The following is a 27,890-nucleotide window of genomic DNA, read 5'->3' as shown; positions in this document are numbered from 1 at the left end:
CTCACTCCTATTCACAATTAAGACAGAACTGCTCTCTTGTTCTGGGACTAACAGTTCGTAGGGACGGGACAAATGTCTGTCCAGTTAGAGTTGAGCTACGGGACCTGTTGTCATTGGAGGCAGGAGATTGGTAACAAAGAGAAGGAAGAAAATTAAGTTTGGATTGGAGAAAGGAACAGAGGAACACCACCTTCATTTATCATTCCCATTTTAATTTCACTTTTGGAAACCTGACAAGTAGGTAGTAGTAAATGTATACTGTATCCTGCAGGAGACAGATTTCTTTTTCCCCTTTTAACTTTTTAAAATCGTGTTCTAGGAGGTGATGATGCAATTAGGAAATGTGGTTTTGTGTTAAAATCATGAGATGGATAGTCTTTGAAAGCCTTGACGATGAAAAACAGGACAGGAAAAGGTAGACAGCTTTCCTGAGATAAGAACATCAACCCTTCTTGTTAAAAACAGGGTTAAAATTAGAATGTGTTCTGGAAGAAAAGCTATATCATGAAATTTGTTTCTGTGTCAAAAGTCCCTTCAAGTGTGCTGACCTGGGCAGATGTTCAGGTTGATTGACTTCGTCTCTATCACTGGCAGAAGGAAAGGTAGTGCTGACTAATAACTTTCCCGATATCCATCTTTTTTACTTAAAGAAGTTAGAAATATACCTTGAGATAGATGCTGAAGTAGGTATCATTTATCTTTTGGGCCTGATGTAAGGTTCATGGTTTCTTAAGAATCTGAACTCAAGGGAATTGAAAAGCAAAAGAAGTGCTCTTGGAAGATCAGATTAAAATATTTTGCTGACTCCTGATAATCTTGAGATATTGAAATTTCATTAAGAGTACACCACAGATAGCAGTAACTAAGATGGGAAAATTCTCTGACTTCCCTCTGTAGTGTAAGATTTATGCAGACATGTTAATGTATTCAAAGTTACTCCTACTTTCCAATCACCAGTGGTATACTTGTAAATGGATTTTATGAGATACAATACAGTAACACATTTTATTTCTGAAATTGTCAAACACACACACGTACACAACTTTCTTTGGTCTGTCTTCTCTTCAAACCATCCTGTATAACACATAAAACTTCACAAAATACAAAGTCAAAACAACTCAGATCACTGCTTAAAAAGTGATACACAAAATTTAGTCCAACCTTAAAGACCATGTATAAGCAGTTTCAATTCAGTTTTTCAATTTTTTTTCCCTCAGTTCCTCAGCATATGACCTGCACTTCAGACAAATTAGATGAGGTACCGTGTTCTTATGCTTTAGACAACTCAATTCCCCAAATACTCTCAGCTGCCAATTTTCTTTTCTGCCCACTGACTTTTTATTTCCTGCACTTGTCTTTGTTTAAAACAACTTTAATTATACATTATTAAATGAATTCATTCTTGCATAGAATTTTAAATAATTTAGGTCATAGCAAAAGTTCCCCTGAACTTCATTCCCCCTTCACTTTCCAGAGGGGCAGGCACTGTCAGCATACCTTTTTAAATGCTTTGATAAATATACATGTGAAAATATAAATTCAGGTACACATATAAAAACATATGCTCTCTTTTGCATATTTCTGCTTATTTTACATAAGTTATATTCTCATATAGTTTTAATGTTTTTTTTCATCCATTTCTTGAAGATCTTATCATGTTGTAATAGAGATCTGCTGTAATATTTCAAGTAGATATGTCATATTTTACTTAATTATCTACCCACTAGTGAATATTTGAATCACCTTCATTTTTCTATTGAAACAAATGCTACAAAAAATTAACATGACTACGCATTATTTTTTTTCTAGGATATTTATATGGTTTGAAAGTGTCCCCCAGAATTTATGTATTGAAAACTCGATTCCCAGTGTGACAGGGTTAAGAAGTGGGACCTAAGGGGAGATGTTTAGGTTATGAGGACTCTTTCTACAAGAGCAAATTGATGCTATCATAAAAAGGGTCCACAAGAATGGGTTTGCCATCTTGTACTCTGGCCCTTTCATCTTCTGCAATTTTGTTGATGACATAACAAAAAAAGCTCATAACAGATGCCAACGCATTTATCTTGGGTTTCCCATCCTCCAAAATAGAAGCCAATAAATTTCTGTTTGTTACTAATTAGTCAGTCTCAGATATCCGGTTACGGCAGCATAAAATGGACTGAGACAGAAATCATATTAGCTTGAGCTGCCATAATAAAAATATTACAGACTGGGTGGTTTAAATAGCAAAAATTTACTTCTCACAGTTCTGGAGACTAAAGTTTCAGAACAGAGTGAAGCATGTCAGGTTCTTGGTTAGGGCTCTCTTCCCATCTTCCAAACAGCTGCCTTCTTGTGTGCGCACTTGGCCTTTCTTCCTCTCTATCCTCTTTCTTCATAAGGGCACTAATTCCATCATGAATTTCCTACACTCATAACCCAATTCAAACTTAATCATCCACCAAAGGTACCATCTCCAAATATCATAGTATTGGGAATTTGGGCTTTAACATATGAATATGGGGACATACAAACATTTATTCCAAGCAAATACATGTCTGAAGTGGAGTTGCAGGGTAAAAACTTCTGCTGCATTGTCTCTTCAAGGACTGTACCAATTTACATGCCACTCAAGTGACTGAAACTACCCACTGTCCTACACGATTACTATCACTGAATTTGTGATTTCTTTACTTTTTTTTTTTTTTTTTACTGTTCCTAAATTTTTGTGGAAACCTTGCTATCTCATTGATTAATTTGTATCTTTCTGTTATTACTGAGGTTTAAAATGAAGCTCAATAGTTGTTGGCCATTTTTACTTTTTCTTTCTAGAATTACCTGCTCATCTCCTTTCCTTATTTTCCAATCTGGAATTGTTGTTATTGTTGTTTAACTTGGAGTTCTCCACTGTAAACTCTGCGAAGGCAGAGATTTTTATCTGTTTTGTTCACTACCAGGTCCCCAAGGCCTAAAATGTATGTGGCCCATACTATGTATCCAATTAATGTTTACTGAAGAATGAATAAGCTGAAGAATGAATAAAGCAGTTGAAACACTTCCTAGCATACTTCATGCCTTAACTTATAGTGTTCAATTTAAACGAAAGTTTTAATTTTTGATATGATGACATTTATCAATATTCTCTACTAACTATTCTCAAAATGGGTTATAAACAGTCTCCTTTTTTATTTTATTTATTCATTTTTCCCACATTTTTATTGGTGAATTATAGTTGTACATAACAATGGGGTTTGTTGTTACATATTTTACATGCACACAATATAATAATACAATTTTACCGATATCACTCCCCAGCATCTCACCCCTCCCTTCCACCTTCCCACTACTTTACTCCTTTCCTCTACTGATTTCGCATTCATTTTTAGGAGATCCACTCCAGCTTTCTTTTCCTTTTTCCTCTCTAGTTTCCACGTACGGGAGAAAGCATATGAGTCTCGACCTTCTGAGTTTGACTTATTTCACTTAACATGATGGTCTCTAGTTCCAACCATTTTCCTGTAAATGCCATAGTTTCATTTCTCTTTATGGCTGAATAAAATTCCATTATATATATATATATATATATATATAAAATCACATTTTCTTTACCCATTTAGAGAGTCACCTTTCGTCTCCTCTAACTGTATGCTCTTTTTTCTGTTTTATTCATTTTTACTCAATTTAATCCATTATCTTTGCTTCTGATGCTTACAGTCTGAACAAACAGTAATTTTATCAATATACCAATTAAGAAGTTGGCCCATCTGCAACATCATAGGATAAATTGTATAGAATATCACATCCCAGGCACACTGACAAATTTTTTTAGTTGTGGAAGGACTTAAACTGCAATGTAGCTGCCTTCTATCTTGAGTCACTGCTCTGCAGAAGCACATTTGAACATGCGGGTAATACACAGGGTTATTTTCCTGTAACTGTGTCCTCTCAGGATCTCAAAGAAATGGCTCTAGGAAGTACGATTTGGAAAGCAGCACACTATTTACATTTGCATTCAATTTATTATTTCAGGCTAGCTTACAGAGTATACTGGGCCCTGGATAAAATAATCTAAGTAAGATAGAGAATATCAACACCACTATTTCTTTGCAAAACTCACAGAAGCAAAACCCTAAGATATGATGTCAAGTAAAGCCTTCAGAAGCTTAGCAACAGTATATGTTTAGAAACAAAGTGTAAGATGTACTCACCAATGTAACCTTGGGAGCTAAAGCAGAAATGGTCTCTGAATGTTCCTTATTACAGCTATATTCTCTGGAAAGGATAGATGGTCATATCTGTCTTTCTGACCACATTCTACTCCTGAGTAGTGGTACTGTCAACATACAATATGAAAGCCATCAATACCTGCCAGCAGTGTTTGCACTCCAGGTGGTGAGAAACCCTACAGCTAAAAAAGAAAAAAAACAAAAAGTCAGGGGGTAATATCTTGGACTGAGATGAGAAGTATCACAAACCATGCAGGGAGGAGTTGAAAAAAAATAAAGTGGTCTAAATAAAGTAGAAGAGAAATGACAATTTAAAGATCAGAGATAATAAGCCTATGTTCATTTAAATCAAAGCAAAAGCACCTATTTTTTATTATTGAACTTTTTATACAAAAACAATTGTTGCAGATTATTTTACCCATGCAGCCACCGAAAGGGCCAGCCCTAAAAACTTTCCCCATGGTTGAATTATTTATATGTGCTTTTCTTCTATGAGTACATATTGTTAATCAAATATAGTGTGCTTAATTCTGGGCTGTTACTGTGGAGCAGTTAGCAGATGAAGTCCCTTCATAGAGAAGTAATTCTCTATGAATTTTATATCCCTGTGGGGATATAAAATAAATTTTCCAAGATATTCTACCTGTACATTGTACATAGATCTACTTATTTAATGAAGTTTACGCTTTGTTAGACATCTGAATATGGCTCTAGCAAGCCTATGTTGCAGATTCAAAAATTAAAATTAAAATTTAGCCCTTGAGAGATTTTACACTTGTTAATGACCCATAATTCACTCATAGAGGCAGACACGTATACCAAGTCCAACAAAGTCAGTGTGCACCTAATAGAGTAATTTAAGTAGTGAAGTATTATTTCTACCAGTTTAAAAATCAAGTCTGCTTCTACTTTAGCTGTATAAATAGAGAGCATGTGAATTGGAATAAGCTCAAATTATTACAAAAATTTACATGCACATAATTTTATTTTGGAAAAAGAAGAAATTAGATTCAGCAAATATTTATTGAACACTGCAGTGTGCTAGGAGCAAGAAATATAAAAGTAAGTCGAAAATGGTCCCCATTGTTAAGGACTTCTCAGTCTAATGATGTCTACTTGGGAGGGATTTATAGAATCCAAGACACAGTGGTCACAGAAGAGAGTCATTAAATTCTATTGGATCTACAGAGTTATCTGAAGGAAGAACTTTTTAACAGGAGAGGCATTATGCACAAAAACACAGCATTTAAGTAATAGTTTTTAAATGGCAATGTCACCTATAATAGGAACAGGAGATTAAAACTGAGCAATTAGTCAAGAGCGGTACGTGTCATATATAAAAACTCAGAGTATATTTAATAGCCTTTGGCCCCTACTTTCTCTGTAAATCAAGTGGAAGGAGCTCCTTAAAAATTTCACCCTACCCTCAAACACACTCATGTCACCCTCCTCTCCAACCTTCGTTGTACTGGATAATTAATCCCTTTGAGCTCCTGACCATATTAGCTATTATTACCTCACAAGCCCTCACTCGCCTCTCCTTTTCTGGCCTTACCTCTATTGGCATCTTCCTCAAAAACTATATATATTTTTTTCCCAATTCTTAAGAAACCCACACATACAACATATCCATGGAGCCGTCTCTCTTCTCTCCTTCTCATAACCAATCACATAAGTCTCCTCACACCATCTTTTTTTCAAGACTCTCACACAGCTTCTGTTCTTTCTCCACTAACATCCTTCTGACAATGGTCTACATCCTACTGGATTTCTCTTCTGCACTCAGCATTCCAAATCACTCTCCTGGCCGTGACGTCTGTGCCCATTCAACAGTATCCTCTTGCTTTTTCCTCTTCTTCAGCCATTCCTTTTTATTCTCCTCTGCTAACTGTGGTCACTGAAACTGATAATATATCCCCTTTATATACTAAGAGAAACCCCTCATTCATGATTCTTTCTCCTTAGTTATAATGTTTCCTCTTAATTGTTTCCCTATTATCTCTGAACTTTATTCTGTCAGACTAATCTATTACTTGTTCCTATTTATTTTTCTCCAATTTCCCTTTACTTCACCCGCCATTTTGAAACTCCACATTGGACTGAATTTGTGTGCTCAGTTGTCACAGATGGATCACTTAGACCAGCAAGCTTTTGTCTTGCTAACCACTCTAGAGCAGTCAACAGGTTGCTCTTCCTGAAATCTTTCCATTATTTGGTTTCATGACACAGAGTATCTTCTGGTTCCCCCCCTTACCACCCATCTTATTCTTTTTCCCCATCCTCTATCTAAAAGTTAAATACGAAATTTTTCCCATGTTCAAATCTCTTGTCTATTTCTCATAATAGTTAAGCCTAATACATGGAGAACATTTTCCTAGACCAAGATAAGAACCTATAAAGAAAATGCTGTAGACATTTAATATTCGAAGAATATTTACTTGACTTATCCCTCAATCACATCTATTAATTGACCTGCGCCGGTCACAACTATGTTTCATTCTTTACAAAGGGAGACAAGTAGTATGCATGAGAAACCATACATAATGTATCATTGCATAACAAAGTTTAAATGCTCGGCAAAGCATGGAAGTCTTATACTCTAGGCCCCTCCTATTTCTAAGTCCTGCTATAGCTCCTTGCCATCTTCTCACCACACAGACTGATTATAATCAATCTAATTACATAAGAAGTGAACAGTGAAGCAGAAAAAGAATAAAGTTGGCCTAAGTAAAAATGTGGTTTCTATCATCTTTAGCAAGTTCATTAACTTACCTAAGTCTATATTTGCTTATTTGTAAGATTGTAAGAATAGCTAATTCTTCATCTCCTAATAAAATTAGAATTCTCCTTTTAGAATGATTGGCATAAAATATAAATGTACGTATCTAACATTCATTCTTATAATAACAGTAATAGTTATTATTGTGGTCAGGTTCCTAGTGTAGGAACCCAGTGACTCACCTCTCCAGCCACACCCCACCTGCTTATAGTTACCACTGAGTCCATTCAAACTAGGGTGTACTGATTGGGTTACAGCTCTCATAATCCCATCATTTCATCTCCAAACATTCCTGTATTAATACAGGAGCTTTGGGGGAACACCTAACATTCCAAACCATAACATAGTTCATTTAATGGCCTCTGAAGCCCTTTGAATGGATGGATGTACTCCCATTTACAGATGAGAAAACAAAAGCACAGAGAGGTTAAATAGCATGCCCCAGAACACAGAATTAGAAAGTGGTATACACTTAGATTTCAGAGTACTTACCAGAGAGCTTAGATTATATTAATGCTTGAATAAATCATTAAATCCTAACACAACACCATTCTTTACACACGCTTTGCTCATACACTTCCCTTGTTGGGAATTCTATCTTGTCTCTTCCCACTGTTCACATTCAACTGAATATCCCCTTCTTTCACAGCTCATCTTTGCTATGGTTTGGATGTGAGGCGTTCCCCCAAAACTCCTGTATTAATACAGGAATGTTTGGAGATGAAATGATAGGATTATGAGAGCTGTAACCCAATCAGTACACCCTAGTTTGAATGGACTAAGTGGTAACCATAGACAGGTGAGGTGTGGCTGGAGAGGTGAGTCACTGGGTTCCTACACTGGAAGGGTACATCTGCTCTGTGGCCCTTCCCCCTTTCTCTGCTTCCTGGCTACAAGAAATCCAGCAGCACTCTTCTACCATACCATACCACCATAATATTCTGCCTCATCTTGGGCCCAGAGCAATGTACTCAGCCAACCATGGACTAAACCTCAGGAACTGTGAGACAAAATAAACTGTCCCTCCTCTAAGTTTTTCTTCTCAGGTATTTGGGTCACAGTGATGCAAAACTAACACAATCTCAAAACTTTCTGATACCCTTTCCTTATTCCAATAATATTATTCTGGTAGTTTTTATATCACTTACCAAACTAACTTATATCTCACATATTTATATATGTATTTTTTTTTTTGCAATTAGTTGAGAGACCGAAGAAATGGAGATCATGTTTAAGTTTTCTATTTTTAATCTTTGAACCCTCCATAGCAATTTGGCATAATGCATTGTCTTACATAAGTGTTCAATATATTTTTATTGAATTCATTTTTAAATTACCAGAATAGGAGCTGGGGCTGTAGCTCAGTGGCAGAGCACTTGCCTAGCATGTGTGAGGCACTGGGTTTGATCATCAGCACAACATGAAAATAAAACAAATAAAATAAAGGCATTCTGTCCCTCTACAACTACAAAAAAAAAATCTTTTAAAAAATTACCATAACCCAGGCTTTTATCAGAATAAAATATTTTTCTTTAAAAAAAATCACAATATCTCCCTCCCAAACTCCCATGATATTTATGTATTCTCAGACCATTCTGTATTTTTCAAGCACATGCAACTTGAAGAATGGTCCTGGAGCTTTCCTTTTTAAATGTGATTTTGGTAGTTAGCCTCTTCCCTAGTCAAAAAGAGTACTCCATCAGATTTTATTGTCCATGTGAATGCATTAATTGAAAAGCAGACCTCCAAAAGGACTGGCTGAACCATGCTGGGGTTCAATCATGCACAGATAAGTGAGTACTTACTGCAAGGCATCTACTTAGTTTCCTAGTACATATGAGCCTTTCCAGTGTGCACAATGAACTAAAAGCTGCTGAGTACAGACATGTTATTTATCTGAGTAACACCAGTGCCATCTGCAGGAAAAGCTCAAGCAGCAGTTGTATCTTTATTCATGTATCTCTCTTCAGTTCCATCAAAAGACTTCGCCATGCTGAAAAATACTATACAGTTCCCCTCCTATACAAGGTTGGAAACCTTGGTGGATAAAGCAGGTATTGTTAAATATGAGAAACCATAACACAGCTGAACTAGAGAAATCTAAAGTCCAAAAGAGTATAGTTTCACAAATAAAAGTTCAAAGTAGATAGAAGCCCTCCATATGTTGCATGAAGAATAAACATGAGGTTGGCCATACAAACTGAAACTTCCTCAAAAGCTGTATTGTAGCTTTATTAGACTGAAATACACAAAAGCCAGGATTTGAGAAAATGCCATTTGTTTCATAATATTTTTTAGAAAAACCTTTTTTATTGTATAAACTGCTTCCTCCTCCTCCCCTCCTCCTCCTCCTCCTCCTCCTCCTCCTCCTCCTCCTCCTCCTCCTTTTTCTTCTTCTTTTTAGATATACATAACAGTAGAATGTGTTTTGACAAATTATACCTTCATGGAGAATAACTTCTTCTATAGGATCCCATTCTTGCGGTTGGAGTTTCACTAGTGGTGTATTCATATCTGGTATGTAAAGCAGTCTTTTTACCTTCTTTTTACCTCTATTTTTTCTTCACCTTTTCAAACTTTAGCTCCACAAAATCAGGTACACAAACTTTGTGTTTTATCCACATTTACCAAAAAATTCCATTTACACTTACTTCTGGGCAGAACTATTTTTAATCCTAAGCAGTTTTCATAACAGATCACCTCATGATCTGCCTATAATCCACAATAAATTTCACATCTAGTACAACCAGGCTTCAGTTTCTCTCTAAGAATATAACATTCTTCTCCCTCCAAAACAAAGAAGTTAGTATCTCAAGTCTATAACGACAATTAATAAGTAAAACCCCTTTTGTTCATTTAATTCTCCAAAGAGCTCCTGGAATAAACAAATATTTTCAAACAGTAAGAGTTTTTAAAACAAAATACCAATAAATTGAAATGAAGAGAGTTAATATCCTATGCTTTTGAACATTAACGTTAGAATTATCCCAACAAGGTAGAAAATAGATTCACAGAGAAGAAAAAATCTATTGAGATAACACCTACTCCTAAAGATAAACTAAGTCATGATCTTCAAAAGCATGAATTGGAACACTGAACTAATGATTTGCCGTGTCAACTAAAATTATTTCACTTGTTCAAATAAATTGGGCTTTTATACTCCCTTGAAATTAATTGTCATCTGTACTCAGGGACCATTCTAGTAGAATGATTAAACAAAAGCAATTGTGTATTACCATCCATAAATCATCAAATAATACATTTCATTTCTTTCATTCTTCAGTTCTCTTCAAATATATTCATTATGGTTTCAGTTTGGAGATCATGTTTGGTTTTCTTGTTCGTTTTTTAATTTTTAATCTTCAAACACTCCATAACAAATTACCAGAATAAGCCAGCCTCAGCAACTTAGCGAGGTTCTAAGAAACTTAGCAAGACCCTGTCTCAAAATAAAATATAGCAAGGGCTGGGGATGTGGCTCAGTGGTTGAGTGCTCCTGAGTTCAATTTCCAATACCAAGGAAAAAAATTACTAGAATAAATATCTGCTGTGTTGATTTCTGCCTTTGTACAGGCTGTACCCTATGCCAAAAGCCTTTTTATCTTTCCTTGAAGAACTTATTCTTTACAATGTAGCTCCTCAGCAAAGGCTTTCCTGTGCCTCAATCTCCAGCTGCAATTACTTCCTCCTCATGCTGCTTCTGTTCCTTAAATGAACTCCATCCTCCTGTAAGTTGAGGACTACAAAATAAGCTGAACAGGATCAAAATTTATCCTTTAATATGTCACCAATTTCTCCCATAGGAGGGAATTTTTGGTTCTTCCATTAGAAGATTTTTATTACTTTGATCAGAGAGGTTAATGAGTTAAAAGAGGATTCTCTATTTCATATTTGGTCATAAATATATGGGAAATGATAAATGTGAATTAAATATTGGACTGACACCTTAAGTTATTCTTCATCTCAAATTTTTCAGCTGTATGACCAAACAAAGCAGTTTGCCTATCTAATTAAGCTCTGTTGCAGTTCTTCTTCTAGAGATCCAGCTTGATGCTCTTCCTCCCTGGCAGAGAGAAGTACTCCAGCAAGTATGAGGCATTACAGAAGGACTAGGCTCTTCAGAGCCATATAGCTAACAACTAAAGTGTTGATACCAACTTTAGTGACAAATGTTCTCTTACAAGAATTACAAATTAATTACATTACTAATTTTCTAATTCGTTCTAAGTTTCCATAGACCACAGATAGTGTGAACATGTTTTCTGCCTAACCTGAAAACTTGAAGCAATAGTTTTTCCTACGGTCCTTCTTCTAAACTCCTTTGCCTTGCATAAAATTCAATAATTTGAAAAATTATTGAATGCCTTTGACAGATCCAGAAGGTGCTTCTCCCTGGTGGTGGTTTAATCTGAAGAAAAACTCTCTGGAAGAACTCATTGTTCAATTCTATTCTGATAGAAAATTCTCAATCTGAAAAACCTGAAGCCCGTAAAGATGCTTAGAAATGTGTTTGTGCAAAATATTTAAGGCTCTAATACATCACCTCTTTGCAAACATTCTGCAATCTTATAAGACCAATCTTCCCCCAAAACACACACAACTAATTGAGGTATTCTACCACTGAGCTATATCTCCAGCCCTTTTAATTTTTTTTATCTTGAGACAGGGTCTAGCTATGTTACTGAGGCTGGCCTTAAACGTGATCCTCCTACTCAGCCTCCTGAGTAGATTACAGGCATGTACATTTTTAGATTACAATTTTTTTGAGAATTTTTTTAAATTATGTAGTTATGTAGAACCTTTCTTGGTAATTACGAAAATAAAGTCAATCTACTAAATGTTGAACTAACAATTGTTCTAAATTTTCTATGCTACTGGGCATACCCTGTATTAGCAATAAAGAAAACTATGCCAAAAATGTATTAATATTATTTTGCATGAGATGAATTCCAGAGATTAATAATAGGTGGGAAAAATGCATGAAAGTTAAGAAAAGCAATGAAAGATTGCTAAAGCATAAAAAGTATTCATCTTTGCTTTATTATAACTAAGTCATAGATCATAAAGTAACTAAGAATATATAAGGAAGACACAATATTGCTAACTGAGTAAACATCTAACCATCCAGCACAGTCAAATTAAGAGAGAAAAGAATGGGAGAAGTAAAATGATTAAGTAAATAGAGAGGAAAATGATAAAGGCTGAAAGGTCTGTAAATATAATGTAGTAATGAGTTGATTAAATAAACTTAGTACATTATTTAGATAAATGTATTAATCAAGAAAAGAATTTCAGTATGCATAAATTGATTTGCTCTAAACATATGTGACCAGCTATGCAGTACACAGTGACTAAGCTGGTGCATGGAAGCACAAATGAGTGAAAGAGCGTGATCCAGTCCTATCACCAGCCTCTCTGACTCCAACATGCACACTGCCCCTCACTCTTCATCCACAAGATATTTGTTTTCCTTTAATGAAAAAATAAGGGGGTAGAGATCAATGTCTGTCAGGGTAGAGTCAGAACTGGGAGGAATCTTCAACTACTCAGAGCATCCCCACTTTCTGCTGAATACATTTTACAAATATCTCTGTCTTAGAAATATGGAAATATTATTCTGTGTGTGGTTAATTATAAAACAAAAAAATATAGAGAGTCTATTAAATTCAACTCAATAAGTTTTCTAAGATAACAGTAATAAAAACAGGTACACTGAAAATCATAAGCTAGACAACAAAAATATTCTAAAATCCCCAGACTGAATCAGAATAGTGCGGCCAGTCATCCCTGCTTCCAAATTCCAGGTAGAGAAATCAGAAGGTATAAGCCAACTTGCTGTTGCTTTTCATCGCCTCAGAGTAAAGACAGACAGACATCTCAGGCCTAGTCAAAAAGAAGCTGTCAACAGCTCCAGAAACACTCTTTAAGGGCTAGATGCTACTGAAATCCCATAAATCCCCTCACATTAGCATCACGGTCACAACATTTGGGTTCACAGGAACTCTAATTAGCCCTTCAAAAAGCTTATCAGTGTGTTAGGGGCAATGATTTTCAAAGTATGGTCCCTGAACCAATAACAGCAGAATCATCCAGAAATTATTTGAAAATGAAAACCCTCAGATATCACCCTAAATATGCTGAATCAGAACTCTGCATGTAGAGTCCCAAATATCTGTTTACCAATCCCCACAGGGGATTCTGATGCATGCCAAAGTTTGAGAACCACTCTGCTAGAGTTACTAGTCTTAGTAACACACACACATCATCATCATCACCATCACCATCATCATCATCATCATCATCATGTAAAAATTAGTCCTTTTTCACAAACCTTTAGTCCTTTGTGTTGGGTCTGCCTGATCAGGATTCTGTCTTTCCTCAAGGTAATTGTATTGCTTGATTTCTTATTTCCTGGCTGCTACAGTTTGAATCTGGAATATTGCCTAAAGATTCATGTGCCCCCATCTGGTGATGTTATTAGGAGGGGATGAAGCCTAATGGGAGGTCTTCAGATCATTGGGAGCATGCCCTGAAGGGGACTGTGAGGCCCTGATCTCTTCTCTTTTGCTCGTGGGAAAAGAGAGGAGCAGTTTTACACCGTCTCACATTCCCACATGATGTGTGGCGTCATCATAGGACCAAAACCAACAAAAGCCAACATATCATGAACTGAAACCTCCAAAGTAGACCAAAATAAAACTCTTCTCTTTGTAAATTGGCCATCTCAGGTATTATTACGATGATGGAAAGCTGACCAACACCATGGACTGTGACTGAGGCTATCAGTACAGCCTCTAGTTCCAAATCCTAAAAGCAATGATAAAAGCTCTTTATACAAAATTGATCCATTTTCTCTTCTGGAAACATTGTCCCCAAATCTGGTATTTCAGGGGAGAGCAATCTAAGTCTCCCCATCCCAAAATCTGTTGTTATCTAATTCTAGAAAAGAGGCTACAAATAAATATACTATATATTTGCATTATAATGAAAGCAGGAAAAAGTAATCTTCCTTAAAATACATTGATATGGATATGGATAGGGAGATATATATATATATATATTCAGTGTGTGTGTATCTGAATGTGTATGTGTGTGTGTGTGTGTATATATATGTGTGTGTGTGTGTGTGTGTGTGTGTGTGTGTGTGTGTGTGTATCCAAGCAATATTAAACTCTCAGGCAAACTTTTCCATTGGAAGTGTGTGATTATTGCTTACTCCTCAACTTTCAGAAATCTCTGGTACGGGGTGAAAATGGGCAAGCCCAAGAGTCTGAGATTATAGATAAATTCATATATTCTCCTACATGTTTAACAACAAATTCCACCAACATCAAGTTATTGGTAACAGGATTATTTAATTTTTGTCAAAGACTTTGTAAATAATTAGATACTTTATATTTTCTTTATATCTTTCCAAAGAAACAAACATTCCATACACATTGGGTAATTAACTAATTGTTTATAATTACCTAAGTCAGTAACTTTTAGTCAATATGCAGCCCACAATGAAAACTGAAAAATAATCTATTTGAATATGAAGAGAATAACTCCATGCTGTGGTCTGACTGTGTCCCTCAAAAGTACATGTGTTGAAAGCCTAATCCCAGTATTCATGTGTTAATGGTATTTGGAGGTAAAACTTTTGGAAGGTAATTCAGATCAGGTAAGGTCATGAAGGTCAGGCCCCCATGATGGTATTAATGGCTTCATAAGAAGAGGAAGAGAGCTCCAAGCTAGCACACTTTCTCTGTCTCATCATGTGATGGCGTGTGATGTAGCAGCAAGAAGCCCCTGACCAGAAGCAGAGCAGATGCTGATATCACACTCTTGGACTTCCCAGACTTCAGAAGAGTGAACAAAATAAATTACCTAGTCTGTGGTATTTTGTTATAGCAACAGAAAATGGACTAAGACACTCAAGAATTTGATTACTGCTTTCTCGAGACTTCATTAGCTAGAAAGACATACTAAATAGAAATCAAATACCAGAGTTAGTGTGTGATTCAAATTTTCCAGGGCACAATCAATGATACATTTCATAGCTATCAGAATAGTCCGTGTTGCTTTGACTTCCTGTAAAATTTATCAAATGACAAATTTCTTTCAAGAAGAATGCTTAGAGTACACAGCATTACGTAGGTTACTGCTAATGGTGACAGAACTTCATGGCTATTGCTAAGGAGTCTAAACATCAACTGTACTCACAACTGAGTTCATCTATCAAATATACCAAATAAACTTCTACTGGGATTCTATGACACTGAACTCTCCCAGAACCAACAATGCTGTTTTGTAGCAGTTGGCCCTCTTCCTAGTAACAAATGAAGTCCGTTGTTATAAAGATTTACTTTATTTCTTTGTGTGACCATTAAGAAAATTATAAGCCACTGTGAACAACTATAATTTATTTTTATTTATAAAAACAATACTGTATTCACTTGCTACAGAAAAGCAATTTAGAGTTTTGTTTTGTTTTTATTTTAACTAAAGTCAATTCAAGAAATCATGGCAATGAAGAATGGTAATATGCCATTAAATGAAATTGAAAAATAATAAGTAGTTCACTTTAATAACCAATTCTTATTTCCTCCTCACTGAAATTTTTGCCAAAGCAGTTAACAATGGATAAAATCAATTAACTGTATGCTTTATTCCAGCATCCATGAAATGGTCAAAGGGTGGCAGCAGGAAAGAGAAGGATGTGGTATCTGAATATTCCAAACTAGACCATAATTGGTGATCCAGAGTTATTTTTATAAGGCACTTGAATTTTCAATATCCTTAAAGTTCTATAAAGAAGACCTCCGTTTAAATACCCCCAAAGCACTGGACACTTTTGTCCTAGAATTATAAAACTGAAATAGCAGATACTTTGGAGACTGTGTGACCTTTGGCAATTTACTCAATATCTTGAGTATTGTCATATTTACCAATCGTGCTCTATCTACCTCATATGGACTTGTGCATGGATTGAATTACATGAAAAACAAAAAGTATTTTCTGTGGCCTCTGGCACTTAGTAGGCATTCAGTAAATGGCAAATAAGCATGTAATTTTGAAAAGATTACTTAAACAATCCTTTCCATTCATATTTACCCTCATATTCTTCACTCCAATCAGATCAATAAAAGACTTGATGTTCTTTCATCTTTGTTATCTGGGTTAATTGTAAAATAAAAACATCTATATGAACTAATGAACAATATGGTTTCTTTAGTAGGGACATTTGGATAATCCCTTTACTAGTCCTATGTTCTTCTTCAAAAATTTGGCTAATGGACTCTGAATAGTTATTAGACATTTCAAAAGGTAGATTTTTAAAATGGGGCTGTCTCTGCTGAAATGGGCCTAACTACCCAGAATAATTAATTCTTTATAACAGTCTAATAACAGCAAGAAGGTTCTGCCAAGCTACTTGAAAACTAGCCAGAAAGTTAGCAGGTAAGAGAGTTCCTTTTAGGTGACCAGTTAATACAGGTGTTTTGAGTTTCTGGAACCTTTGTTCTCAGAGGAAAAACATTTCAGTGAATCTGAGAAAGCATCAGGCCAACCATAATGAGTCTGAGACCAGATGCCAGTCATAATTTTAGGCCAGCTGCTACTTCCTTTCGATTTTGAACAAAGACCTACCCTCTGAGAGCATAGCTCTCCCCCTGCAGAGGGACTGCTATCATAGAGAAATGTATGAGGCAGGTTCTGGCAGATTTAAGTGTCATGCTGGTCTGCAGCTGAACTGCAAAGAAATGAGGTCTTAGGTGGGACTGGGATTTGTCAAAACTGTGAGAGAGAAGACAGGCCTGAGAAGCACACCTGGTCAATGATAAAGTATTAGGTTTAGGAAAACAATAGTTTCAAATAAGCCTCTCAAAACCTCAATTAAATTTCATCCCTACCTAACAACATACTAGAATAAATAATACCCAAGCTCTAAAATCAGACAAACAAGTTTGAAGCTCATCTCTGCTATACAACTAGTTATGTGAGGTTCAGGTTTCATTTTCATCCTCCTTAATTTAAAATAATAATAGCAACTATGTCATAGAAATCACTGCAATGACTAATTGAGCTAATAATATAAATTCTCAGCATGGGTCTGAAATATGATATGATTCAATAAATAGTGGCTGCAATTACCACATAGTAGTATGTTAGCATAGACAGAAAAACTAAATTCTTTGCTGTGACAAAGAAAATACAAATGTATGTTTCTCTCATACCTATTGTTTCATTCCCTCATTCTAGCAATTACAGTCCATCCACATATAATGGCCCAAAATAACTACAAAATCTCCAGCCATCATAGTATATCTATGTTCCTGGGAGAAGGGAAAGAAACAAAAAGTACTCATTTTAATTCTGTGATCACTTTTCAGACCCCTTCCCATTCTCCAACAACTTCCAACATTTTCTACCTACATCTCCTTAGCCAGGACTGAGACAAGTCTTGCTGCAAAGGAGGACAGAAAATAGAGGATTGTAGCTGTCCGATAAAAATTAGATTTCTGTAAATATGAAGTTGAAATGTTGATTTGGACAGGAACTTACCAGACACTGTCACAACGTACCATATTGATTCTCATCTATGATTCAGTCTCACATTGCCTTTACTAAATTGATTGTCTCTTCCTTCCATCTGGAATAATTCCTAAAGTATGGACTTTGTCTCTGTTTCCCTCTATTATTCATCATCTCCATGAGGGGTGGTTAAATTAAGTCAGAAGTCAGCTGGAGATTTCAAGACTCTTCCAGTCTAGATGGAGTTTGTTCAAATCCCAGCTTCAATTTTCAAAGCCTTCTCTGAGACTTCTGCCAATTTCCATGGCTTCTATTTAATTGTGTTTCATTTCAAGCTTCTATTACGTGAGTACCCTTTTTTCTGTACTATGCCAAACTCTTTCTTGATTAAAAAAAAAAAAGATGAGATAGATTGATATTATTAATCTACCCATTCATCAATCTATGTACCTGTCCATAACTCCCATAATACATTTGTGAGTAAAATAAGCTTAAATTAAAATGTAAAGTAGAAACAGGACAATATGTGACTCTACCTTCTGGAAATGCCTGTTATCTAGCCCACAAGAAGAAACCTTCAATGACCGTGTCTCCATCACCGCCCCTTTCCAGATCTTCTCTTTTCCTTAGACCTACTCTTCCACCTCTTGCTCTGCCCCTTTCATCTTTAAAGAAAAATTAATTCCTCACATATTTTCACCTAGATTATTGTAATAGCCTCCCAACTGGTCTCTGTTCTTCCACTTTGCCCTCCTGTTGTCCATTTTGTACACAGAAATCAGAGGGATTCTTTGAAAACATGTTCATTTATGCCACCCCTCTGCTCAGAATCTTTGATTAGCTTTTCATCACACTCTGAGTAAAAGCCAAAGTCCTTACATATGTCCCATTTACCAGGTACCCCCAGTAACTCTCAGACCTTTCTTTTACCACCTCTCACCTTATTATAGCTCCAATAACAGAGGCCTCCTTATTATTCTGGAACATTTCAGTCATTTTCCCCTCTGCTTGGAATGCTCTACCCCAGTTATCAATATGGCTAAATCTCCCACCGCCTTCAGGTTTCTTTCTGCTCAAGTACCAGCTCAGTAAAACCTCCCCCGACTCCCTGCCCTCTGACTTCCCCATCCATCTTCCCTGCTTTTCTTTTTCCCTCCAAAGCATTTTTCTTTTGATAGTCTATCTAACTTGCTCCCCTATTTGTTTTCCTTTCTCTATCTACTAACTTATAAAGCTCATGATGAAAGGGACTGAAATCTGTTTTGATTATGGCTCTATCTTCCTAATATCATGAATACCACAAATGCTCATTAAATATTTGTTAAGAAAAATCATAAAGAGGATTTTTCCTCATGCCAACATGTTAGCTATCATTTATAGTTTGCAGGCCTCTTTAGACATCTTTTTTATATCAGTTGGCTTACTTTATATCAAAACATTTCCTTCCTAAAAGCAATGTGCTGCCAGTTATTAGGAAATCAGCTCTTCCACATCATTAAATCAAGTTCACATGCCTTTGTGAAGACCATGGAGGAACACTGCTCAGACCCTCTTCAAATATGAAGAATTCTACAAGTACTACATTAGCTGACAACCTTCACCTTCAGGAGTCATCACAGTATTCATGCAAAATCTCTCCAGCTTGCTCCCTGCCAGTGACCAAACCAATGGGAATATTCATACAGGGCCACTGTTGCTCAACACAGGACTCCTCTGGGGGGACAATGTTTGCTATGGGGTGGGTTCCCATTGTCCAGGTCAAAACTTGCTCAAAACTGCACTATAATCTGAGGCTGTTCCTACCCAATCTTCCTCCCTTCCTCTTCTCTTTTCATGGAAGTCAGTCCTGCATTTACAGCATTTCCCCCTAGATTCCTGCTTTCCACCTGTCTTTCATAGCCATATACCTAAATAAATCTCTTGTACTTAAAATTTCATCTTGGTGACTGCTTTGCTGAGGAACCAGTTTAATACAGTCTTTTAGGGATTTTCACTTAGATATACTATAGTCAGCTCAAATTTTAGTTTAGAACAAACTCAAGAGGATCTCATAAAACTTAGTCCAGAACAATGTAAATCAGATTGGAGCTATATGGGGTCCAAGACTCCTTATGGGGAGGAAAAATGCCACAGGAGTTTATTCAAAGTACTGGAAACTATCTTCTGGGACTGAGTAATGTTAGGCCAGGGCACCTTTTGTAGGATCAAATTACTCAGGTGATTGAATTATCCAGACACAAAAGACAACTTTTAAGTTTTGTATAAAAACCCTAGACGTTTGAAGTGATCATTTTGGAATATTAAGTCTTTGAATAACTCTTTAATCCTAAAGTTTATTAAAAACAATAATATAAATCAGGTTTTAAAAGACCCATTTGCAATGATTTTTGACCCTAAATTTCCTTAAAGTAAATTAATGGAGAAAGTTAATTTTTTTAAAGGTCTAGGCATTGCTTTCATATTTTGGCTCAAAATAAATTATCTAGTTGGGCATAGTGGCACATTGTAATTCCAGCAACTGGGGAGGCCGAGGCAGTAGGATCAAGGGTTCAAGACTAGCCTTTGTAATTTAGTGAAGACCCTCTCAGAAAATAAAAAGTGCTAGGATATAGCTCAGTGGTCAAGTGTCCACAGAACATCACCCCTAACAAACAAACAAGAAAAAACAGGTTTATAAGTCATACCAAGTAGTAAAGTTGTATGCCCTGTTCATATTCTTCAGTTGGAGCTATAAGATGTTTGATATATATAATAAATGGTTTATACAGTGTCAAGTCACTGTTTAAATATTCTAAAGTTTCATGACAGACATCTTTACCTTTATTTAAATACATCTATAGAGAATTTATGATGTTAACTTTTTCCATGTCACAATAGGACACTTTTTCCAAGTGAAGACTGTGTACATTTGGTTAAGATATGGGTATTTCACAGAAGTGTGGCAATAATGAGATAGCTACATGTTTCTGTCCTTCAGATATGAAATTTTATTTTGACTTTTGATTTTTGTCTTCTGAAACAGTTTTTCCATCTAGAGAGAATGTCAGCTCTGTAAGTACAAGGAATAAAATAGAAAACACATTTCAAAAGACTCTATAATCTCTAAATCCAAGAACTTGGCTAATTTATTGTTGGATAAAATTTTAACACAAATGTGAGTAGATGACTTGAAATAACTCTATGTCTATGTCAAATAACCACATGCTAAGTATCTTTTAAAAATGTGAATACTATTTCAAAGGAAACAAAAAAACTTTAAAACTATAAAACATAAAAATAACAGAGAAAATAAATCTAATACCCCCTCCCCTCCCCTAGTCCTGTTGCATTTTGGACTTGGTGTGAGGTGTTGAAGCCTGTTTTCACTAAATCGAAGAGATTGTTCCCAAAATATCACAGCAAAACTTCCCTTCAGCTTGGGTTAAGTTTTCTTCTCTACCATCAAAACACCATCATTGAATTTCAAGAAGCATTTATGGAAACTTTTCATAGATATAAAAGTGTTATGAAATGAATTATGGATAATGAAATTCTTCAGATAGCTTTTACTCTGGTATTAGGTATTATAATGGAGGTAACGTTGAAAGATAAGAAAACTTGGGTGGTATATGCAAGAAATAAGTAGTATTGAAAACATAAATCATCCAAAGAGATACTAGGGTGGTATTTCCCATTCCTGTAACAGTACCTTCCATTCTGCAAGAAAACAAAAGACTTCATAGAAATAATATGACTGATGAAAAATAGGACAGGGACCATGGCGAGGTACAGGTAGGGGAGTATCAGTAAACAATGGAGAATGAAAACTGTGAATCTGAGGATTTTGCATCTGTAACTCCTGGATATGATAACTAAATCAGAATCAATCTGTAAATGCAGGTACATAAAGCCTACATGTTATACACAAGAATCCAGCCACAAGCATCTCCCAATTTTATTTCTTAGAATAACCTCTAAAGCATATATCTACAGTACTAAAAATGTTGATAATTGAGAAAGATAATACAAAATAATTACAGATATATGGATTTCTCACAATAGGAAGTTTTTAGACTTCTAAAACCTTCAAGTTTTTAGAAGTTTTTGAATGAGCCTGAAGCCAGGTGTGATGGCACATACCTGTAATCCCAATGGCTCATGAGGCTGAGGCAGGAAATCACAGTAAAAGCCAGCTTCAACAACTTAGCAAGTCCCTAAACGACTTAGCAAGACTCTATCTCAAAATAAAATATAAAAAGGGATGGAGATTTGGCTCAATGGTTAAGTGCCCCTGGGTTCAATCTCCCTTACCAAAGACAGAGAGAGAGAGAAAGAAAGAATGTGACTGGCCCAAGTGTATAAAGGCTTATAAAACCTGATGCTCCTCCAGCTAATGCTTACCATGGAAAAGTCACTAAAGAAACTAAAGTTGGGACTTCTTTCACTCATAAGTCCACTTACAGTATTCCAGTTTTACTATTTGTAAATCAACTGTCAAGGATGTTAGCACAAAAAAATTCAGTAAAGTGATCATTCAAAGTGCTCTGTTGACAAAATTAATTAACAGTCTCATCTATCCAAACTATTCAAATACAACCTGATTAAAAAAAATGTGAATACTTGGAAACACTAAAAATAGGACAGAGCGAGAAAATAATGTAAAGGTAAAAGTCAGGTAGACCTTGACTGTGCATGTAGCAATAGTGTTCTCCAGAAATGGATGTCAACCAAACATAGAGGAAAATTATATTTCTCAAGACAATGACAATGATTTCCACAATTTCCCAACAATTCATTCAGTTTTCAAACTCTACAAGCTGGCCTGAAAACCTAGAAGGCATTTGGAACCATGCCTATTACACGACAAATCTTTGATGATGTTATATTTTATTGTGATGCCACAGGAAATATGGCTATGTCAGCTCTGTTATTACAATAAACATAGACTGTACTTTGTATCAGTCATAGATCAATATTTAGGTGTGTATGGCTAGTTACTCAAAGGAAGGCAAATATTGGGTTCTGGAACTTGTAATCCAGTGATGAGATAATACATGAGATAATATACAAAATTATAATACACATGCCCAACAGTAAAAAATTAAATTGTTAAGTACAAATCAATTGATTTTGAGAGAGGAGGAAATCAAAGAAGCCTGGGATTCAGAACTTCTTGGAAAATATGGAACTGGCTTAAAGGATGAATCTTTTTTATGAAGATAGAATGTGGATGGACATTGGCATTTAATTTGGAAAAAAAATACTCAGATTTTCTTAGAGACTAGCCTTATTTCTCAACTGCATTCTGTTAACTCTTTAACCCACTTTGAACAGTTAAATCAGACTAATATAGGGCAAGTGTATGGGGACACAGGAATGTAAGCTACTTTTTAAAATCAAGAATTGGTTTAGAAAACCAAACATCTTCCTATATATTTGAATTTCTACAAGAGACTTATAAATCAGATTTTTTTTTTTTAGTTTTGTGGGATCATATAGAATATGTCAAATCTTGGGAAAACATGGGAAGTTTCACTCAGGCAAATTATTGCCACGTGTCATACCTTGCAGCAAATTTACTCACATGTTACCTGTCTCTGTTGTCTCTGTTGTCTGGTCTCGACAAGAAATCTTCAACACAGATTTTATTCTTAAAATAAAAAAAAAAAAAATCCAAAATCCAAAAACCCATCATGGTCTCACTCATCTGTAATGAGACAGGTGTATCCTGATTAGTTACACATAGTACCAGGACAAGGGAGCACAGACACAGCCAGCATGCCTTCCCAGAGCTTCTTCAAGAGTACTCATCACTGGCTGCACCCCAGAGAACTGGACATGGGAAGAGAGTGAGCAGATGGAGAGCAATCCAAGCAGAAGATAGGAATTATGAATCGAAAAGAGCTGAAAAGGATGATGGGAAAACTGCATTCTCAACAGGAATTCTTCATGGTGAAGAAATTAAACATGATGCTAATAAAATTTACAACTTTATCCTTATTGGCAGCTGTAGTGGGAGTTCCAAACTCAACTACCAACTTGTTTTTGTTTTTTAGGTATTAGGGATCCAACTTGGGCCTCACACACACTGGGCAAGTACTACATCCCCAACCCTATATTTTTGTCCAATGAATACAATGTTATATTTTTTCTTCTTAAAAGATGAAATGATTATGTAATCAAAAATAGTGTATGCAGAGAAGCTGCAATATAGAAAAAGAGCATTGATCTTAGAATGAGGTTTTCCTTGGTATTTTGTTTTCCCTTCTATTAGATATATGATTCCAGCCTCTGCTTTTTCAGGTGTGAAATGGGAATGATAATATCGTCACCCATATCACAAGATTGAAGGACTATACTAGATAGAATACCAGTCTCAAAAAGATATGTCCAAGCCCTAACCCCCAATGTCTGTGAATTTTACCTTATTTACAAATATAATTAAAAGTGGTGAAATAGTATCACCCTGGATTTGGGGCCCACATTTAATTTCCTGTTGCTATAATGAAACAACGGAAGCTGAGACATTTATACAGAAAAGGAGTTTATTGACCTCACAGTGTTGTAGGCTAACAGTCCAAGATTGTGTAATCCATTGGGTCAGCCTCTGGTGAGGGCTCTGTTGGCCGAGTCACAACAGGGAAATGGTATCATAACAGGAGCCCATGTGAAAAGGAAAAATCACAGGGCAAGACAAAAAGCCAGAGAGGGATTCAGTCCTGCTCTTTCACAATTCATTATGACAAAAACTAACTGAGGTGCCACAAAAACTACATTAATCGCATCCAAGGATGCACCCTCAATAACCTAGTTACCTTCCTTAAGACCCTACTTCTTAAATATTCTACTACCTCTTAATACTGCCTTATTGGGTGCCAAGATTCCAGCACATTTAGCCCTTAGGGGACCCAATTAAACATATCCAAACCTGCATTCACCTCACCTGGTAGGAGGCACCTTTCATTGCCTCATATCACAAAGAAATAGTGCAACCACTTTGAATACCTTGTTAAGATCTTTTAGTTGCAAGCAACAAAATCAACTCAGACTACTACAAATAAAAGAAAAATCAACATAGGCATAGAGGAGAAAGCCACATGAAGCTGGAAGCAAAACAAGTGTCTACACCAGCCAATTAGACAATGAAGACATCAGAAGCTAGAAGACAGGCATGGAACAGATTCTTCCTTAGAGACTTTGAAAGGAACCCATCCTGAAAATGCCTTGATTTTTGGGCTTCTTGCTTCCAGAACTATTTAACTGTATGTGAGATAATAAATGATTATTGTTTTAACCTACATAGTTTGTGATAATTTTTAGGGCAACTTTAGGAAACTAAATTATACTCAAATGAAATTATACATTTGAAAGTAGGTATAACGGCTGATAGTGGTCACTAAGTTTTTTTACTAAATTTTATTTCAATGCTTTTGTTGTTGTTGTTGTTGGTGGTGGTGGTGGTGGTGGTGGTGATGGTGGTACCAGGCATGGAACCCAGGTGCACTCAACCATTGAGCCACACACCCAACCCCTTTCTATTTTTATTTTGAGACAGAGTCTCACTAACTTACAGAGGGCCTTGCTAAATTGCTGAGGCTGGCTTTGAACTGGAGGCCCTCAGCCCCCCAAGCTGAGATACAATTACAGGCATACACCTCCATGCCTGGTGGGAAGCATCTTTCATTGCCTCATATCACAAAGAAATAGTGCAACCACTTAATACCTTGTTAAGATCTTTTAGTTGCAAGCAACAAAATCAACTCAGACTACTACAAACAAAAGTAAAAAAAAAAATTCTGAAGAAGTGAGCAAGAGTTTTACAAGATAAAAGGCAGTACAAGAGTTGAACACTCAATAAATATGAGATTCAGATTTTTAAAAGGCATTTCTAGATTTTAATCACCAAATCAGAAAGAATGTGCTTCTTCATTTTAGACATATAAGAAAAAGAATCTCAATTGTCAGTGTTACTTTTTTAAAAATTCAAAAGCTTTCCTGAAAAATAAATTGACACAGATCTAGGTTTGTAACTCTTTTATTAGCTTCTAAATAGATCAAAAAGAAAGCCCTTCATCTTTAGTCCTTAAAAACGAACATATTGCTTTGTTTTCCTTCCCATCTCCTTTGGGAAGAGAAGCATGGTTTGAATATTTAGATTCATTTGAATAAAAATGCAACCATGACTTTTGAATTCTAAGACCCAGCATATTTTAACTGGTTTAGGACATACTTCTCTTAGATAAACTCCTTACTTTCAAATCCTGTTTCAGGAAATTATCACTTTGAATTATTTTGAGATGCAGTCAAGAATAAGACATTTTTCAACAGTATACTTTATTTGCCTTTGGCAATTTGCTCTATGCTCTATAAAGAATTTTCAATAAGAGAAGAGTTAGTGCAACTGATAGGTTTCCTGCTCTGGAGATTTAAGTGAAAATAAAAATTTAGAACACAAATGAAATATATTTGATGAATTCCTTCAGACTAACTCTACATCCAGCAGACTTTGCTTGAAAAATATTGGCTTGTAAAGGAAAAAAATACAAATAGTTTTTAGGAAGGGTAATAAGGCATTGTCTGAAAACCTAAAATACATAAGAAGATAAGTTTTGAGAAATTTTTACACGAATGAACTTCTTACTTAATATGAGGCAGATGAATTTCTTATCATCATCTAGAACTACAATCATGAGTGCTAGTTTTTGACAACCACAAGTTAATTAGTATATAGAAATATACAGAAACAAAACATACTCTATTGTTTTTGTCATAAGTTTGCACAACACATCCCTCAAAGTACTCATCTTTCCTCACCCAACTCCATGGGGGGATTATAATGATACCATGTATTAACAAAGCTTCTTTCAGTTAGAAGTGACAGAGATTCAACTTTTTTTTATTTCTTTACTCTAATAAGTTATACGTGATTGATAATTTCAAGTTTTCCAAGAGCAGAATGCTCTTCGATTCATTGTACACAAATGGAGCACAATTTTTTACTTTTCCGGTTGTACCCAAAGTGGGTTCACATCATTTATGCAATCATACAGTACCTAGAGTGATGTCTGTCTCATTCCACCATTTTTCATACCCCCATTTCCTCCTCCTCCCCTTTGCACTATCCAAAGTACCTCCACTCATCCCATGCCCCCCTACATTATGGATTAGCATCCACTTAACAGAGAAAACATTTGACCTTTGGTATTTTGGGATTGGCTTAATTTGCTTAGCATGATATTATCCAAATCCATCCATTTACCTGCAAATGTCATAATTTTATTCTCTTTTAATGCTGAGTGATATCCCATGTGTACATATACCACAGTTTCTTTATCCATTCATCTATCGAAGGGCATCTAGGTTGGTTCCACAGTTTGGCTATTGTGAATTGTGATGCTATGAACATTGATGTGACTACATCACTATAGTATGCTGTTTTTAAGCCCTTTGGGTACAGACCAAGGAGTGGGATGACTGGGTTAAATTGTGGTTCCATTCCAAGTTTTCTAAAGAATCTGCATACTGCTTTCCATAGAGGTTGCACCAATTTGCAGTCCAACCAGCAATGTATGAGTGTGCCTTTTCTCCCACATCCTCGCCAGCACTTATTATTGTTGTTTGTGCTCTTGATAACTGCCATTCTGACTGGTGTGAGATGAAATCTTAGAGTAGTTTTAATTTGCATTTCTCTAATTACTAGAGATGTTTAACATCTTTTAATATATTTGTTGATTGACTGTGTATCCTCTTCTGTTCAGTTTCTTAGTCCATTTGTTGATTGGGTTGTTTATTTGGTGTTAAATTTTTTTTAAATATTTTTATTAGTTATTCATGAACCTTCATTTTATTTACTTATTTATATGTGGTGCTGAGAATTGAACCCAGTGCCTTGCACATGCTAGACAAGCGCTCTACCACTGAGCCATAACCCTAGCCCGGTGTTAAATTTTTTGATTTCTTTATATATCTGATGTGCATGTGGTAAAAATTTGCTCCCAAAATGTAGGCTGTCTCTTCACCTCACTGATTGTTTCTTTTGCTGAGAAGAAGCTTTTCAGTGTGAATTCATCCAATTTATTGATTTTTGATTTTATTTCTAGCACTACAGGAGTCTTGTTAAGGAAGTTAGGGCCTAATCCAATATGATGAAGTTTTGGGCCTACTTTTTCCTTTACTAGGCACAGAATCTCTACCCTAATTCCTACGTCCTTGATCCACTTCAAGTTGAGTTTTGTGCATGGTGAGAGATAGGGGTTTAGTTTCATTTTGATGCATATGGATTTCCAGTTTTCCCAGCACCATTTGTTGAAGAGGATATTTTTTCTCCAATGTGTGTTTTGGACACCTTCATCTAGTATGAGATCACTGTATTTATATGAGTTTGTCTCTGTGTCTTCTATTCTGTTCCA

This window comes from Marmota monax, unplaced genomic scaffold (assembly GCF_021218885.2).
Source record: "Marmota monax isolate L192 unplaced genomic scaffold, Marmota_monax_Labrador192_F-V1.1 WCK01_AAM20220418_F8-fsc00001, whole genome shotgun sequence".
Taxonomy (NCBI): Eukaryota; Metazoa; Chordata; class Mammalia; order Rodentia; family Sciuridae; genus Marmota; species Marmota monax.
The sequence above is the reverse complement of the archived record's forward strand: the minus strand, read 5'-3'. Positions refer to the sequence as shown.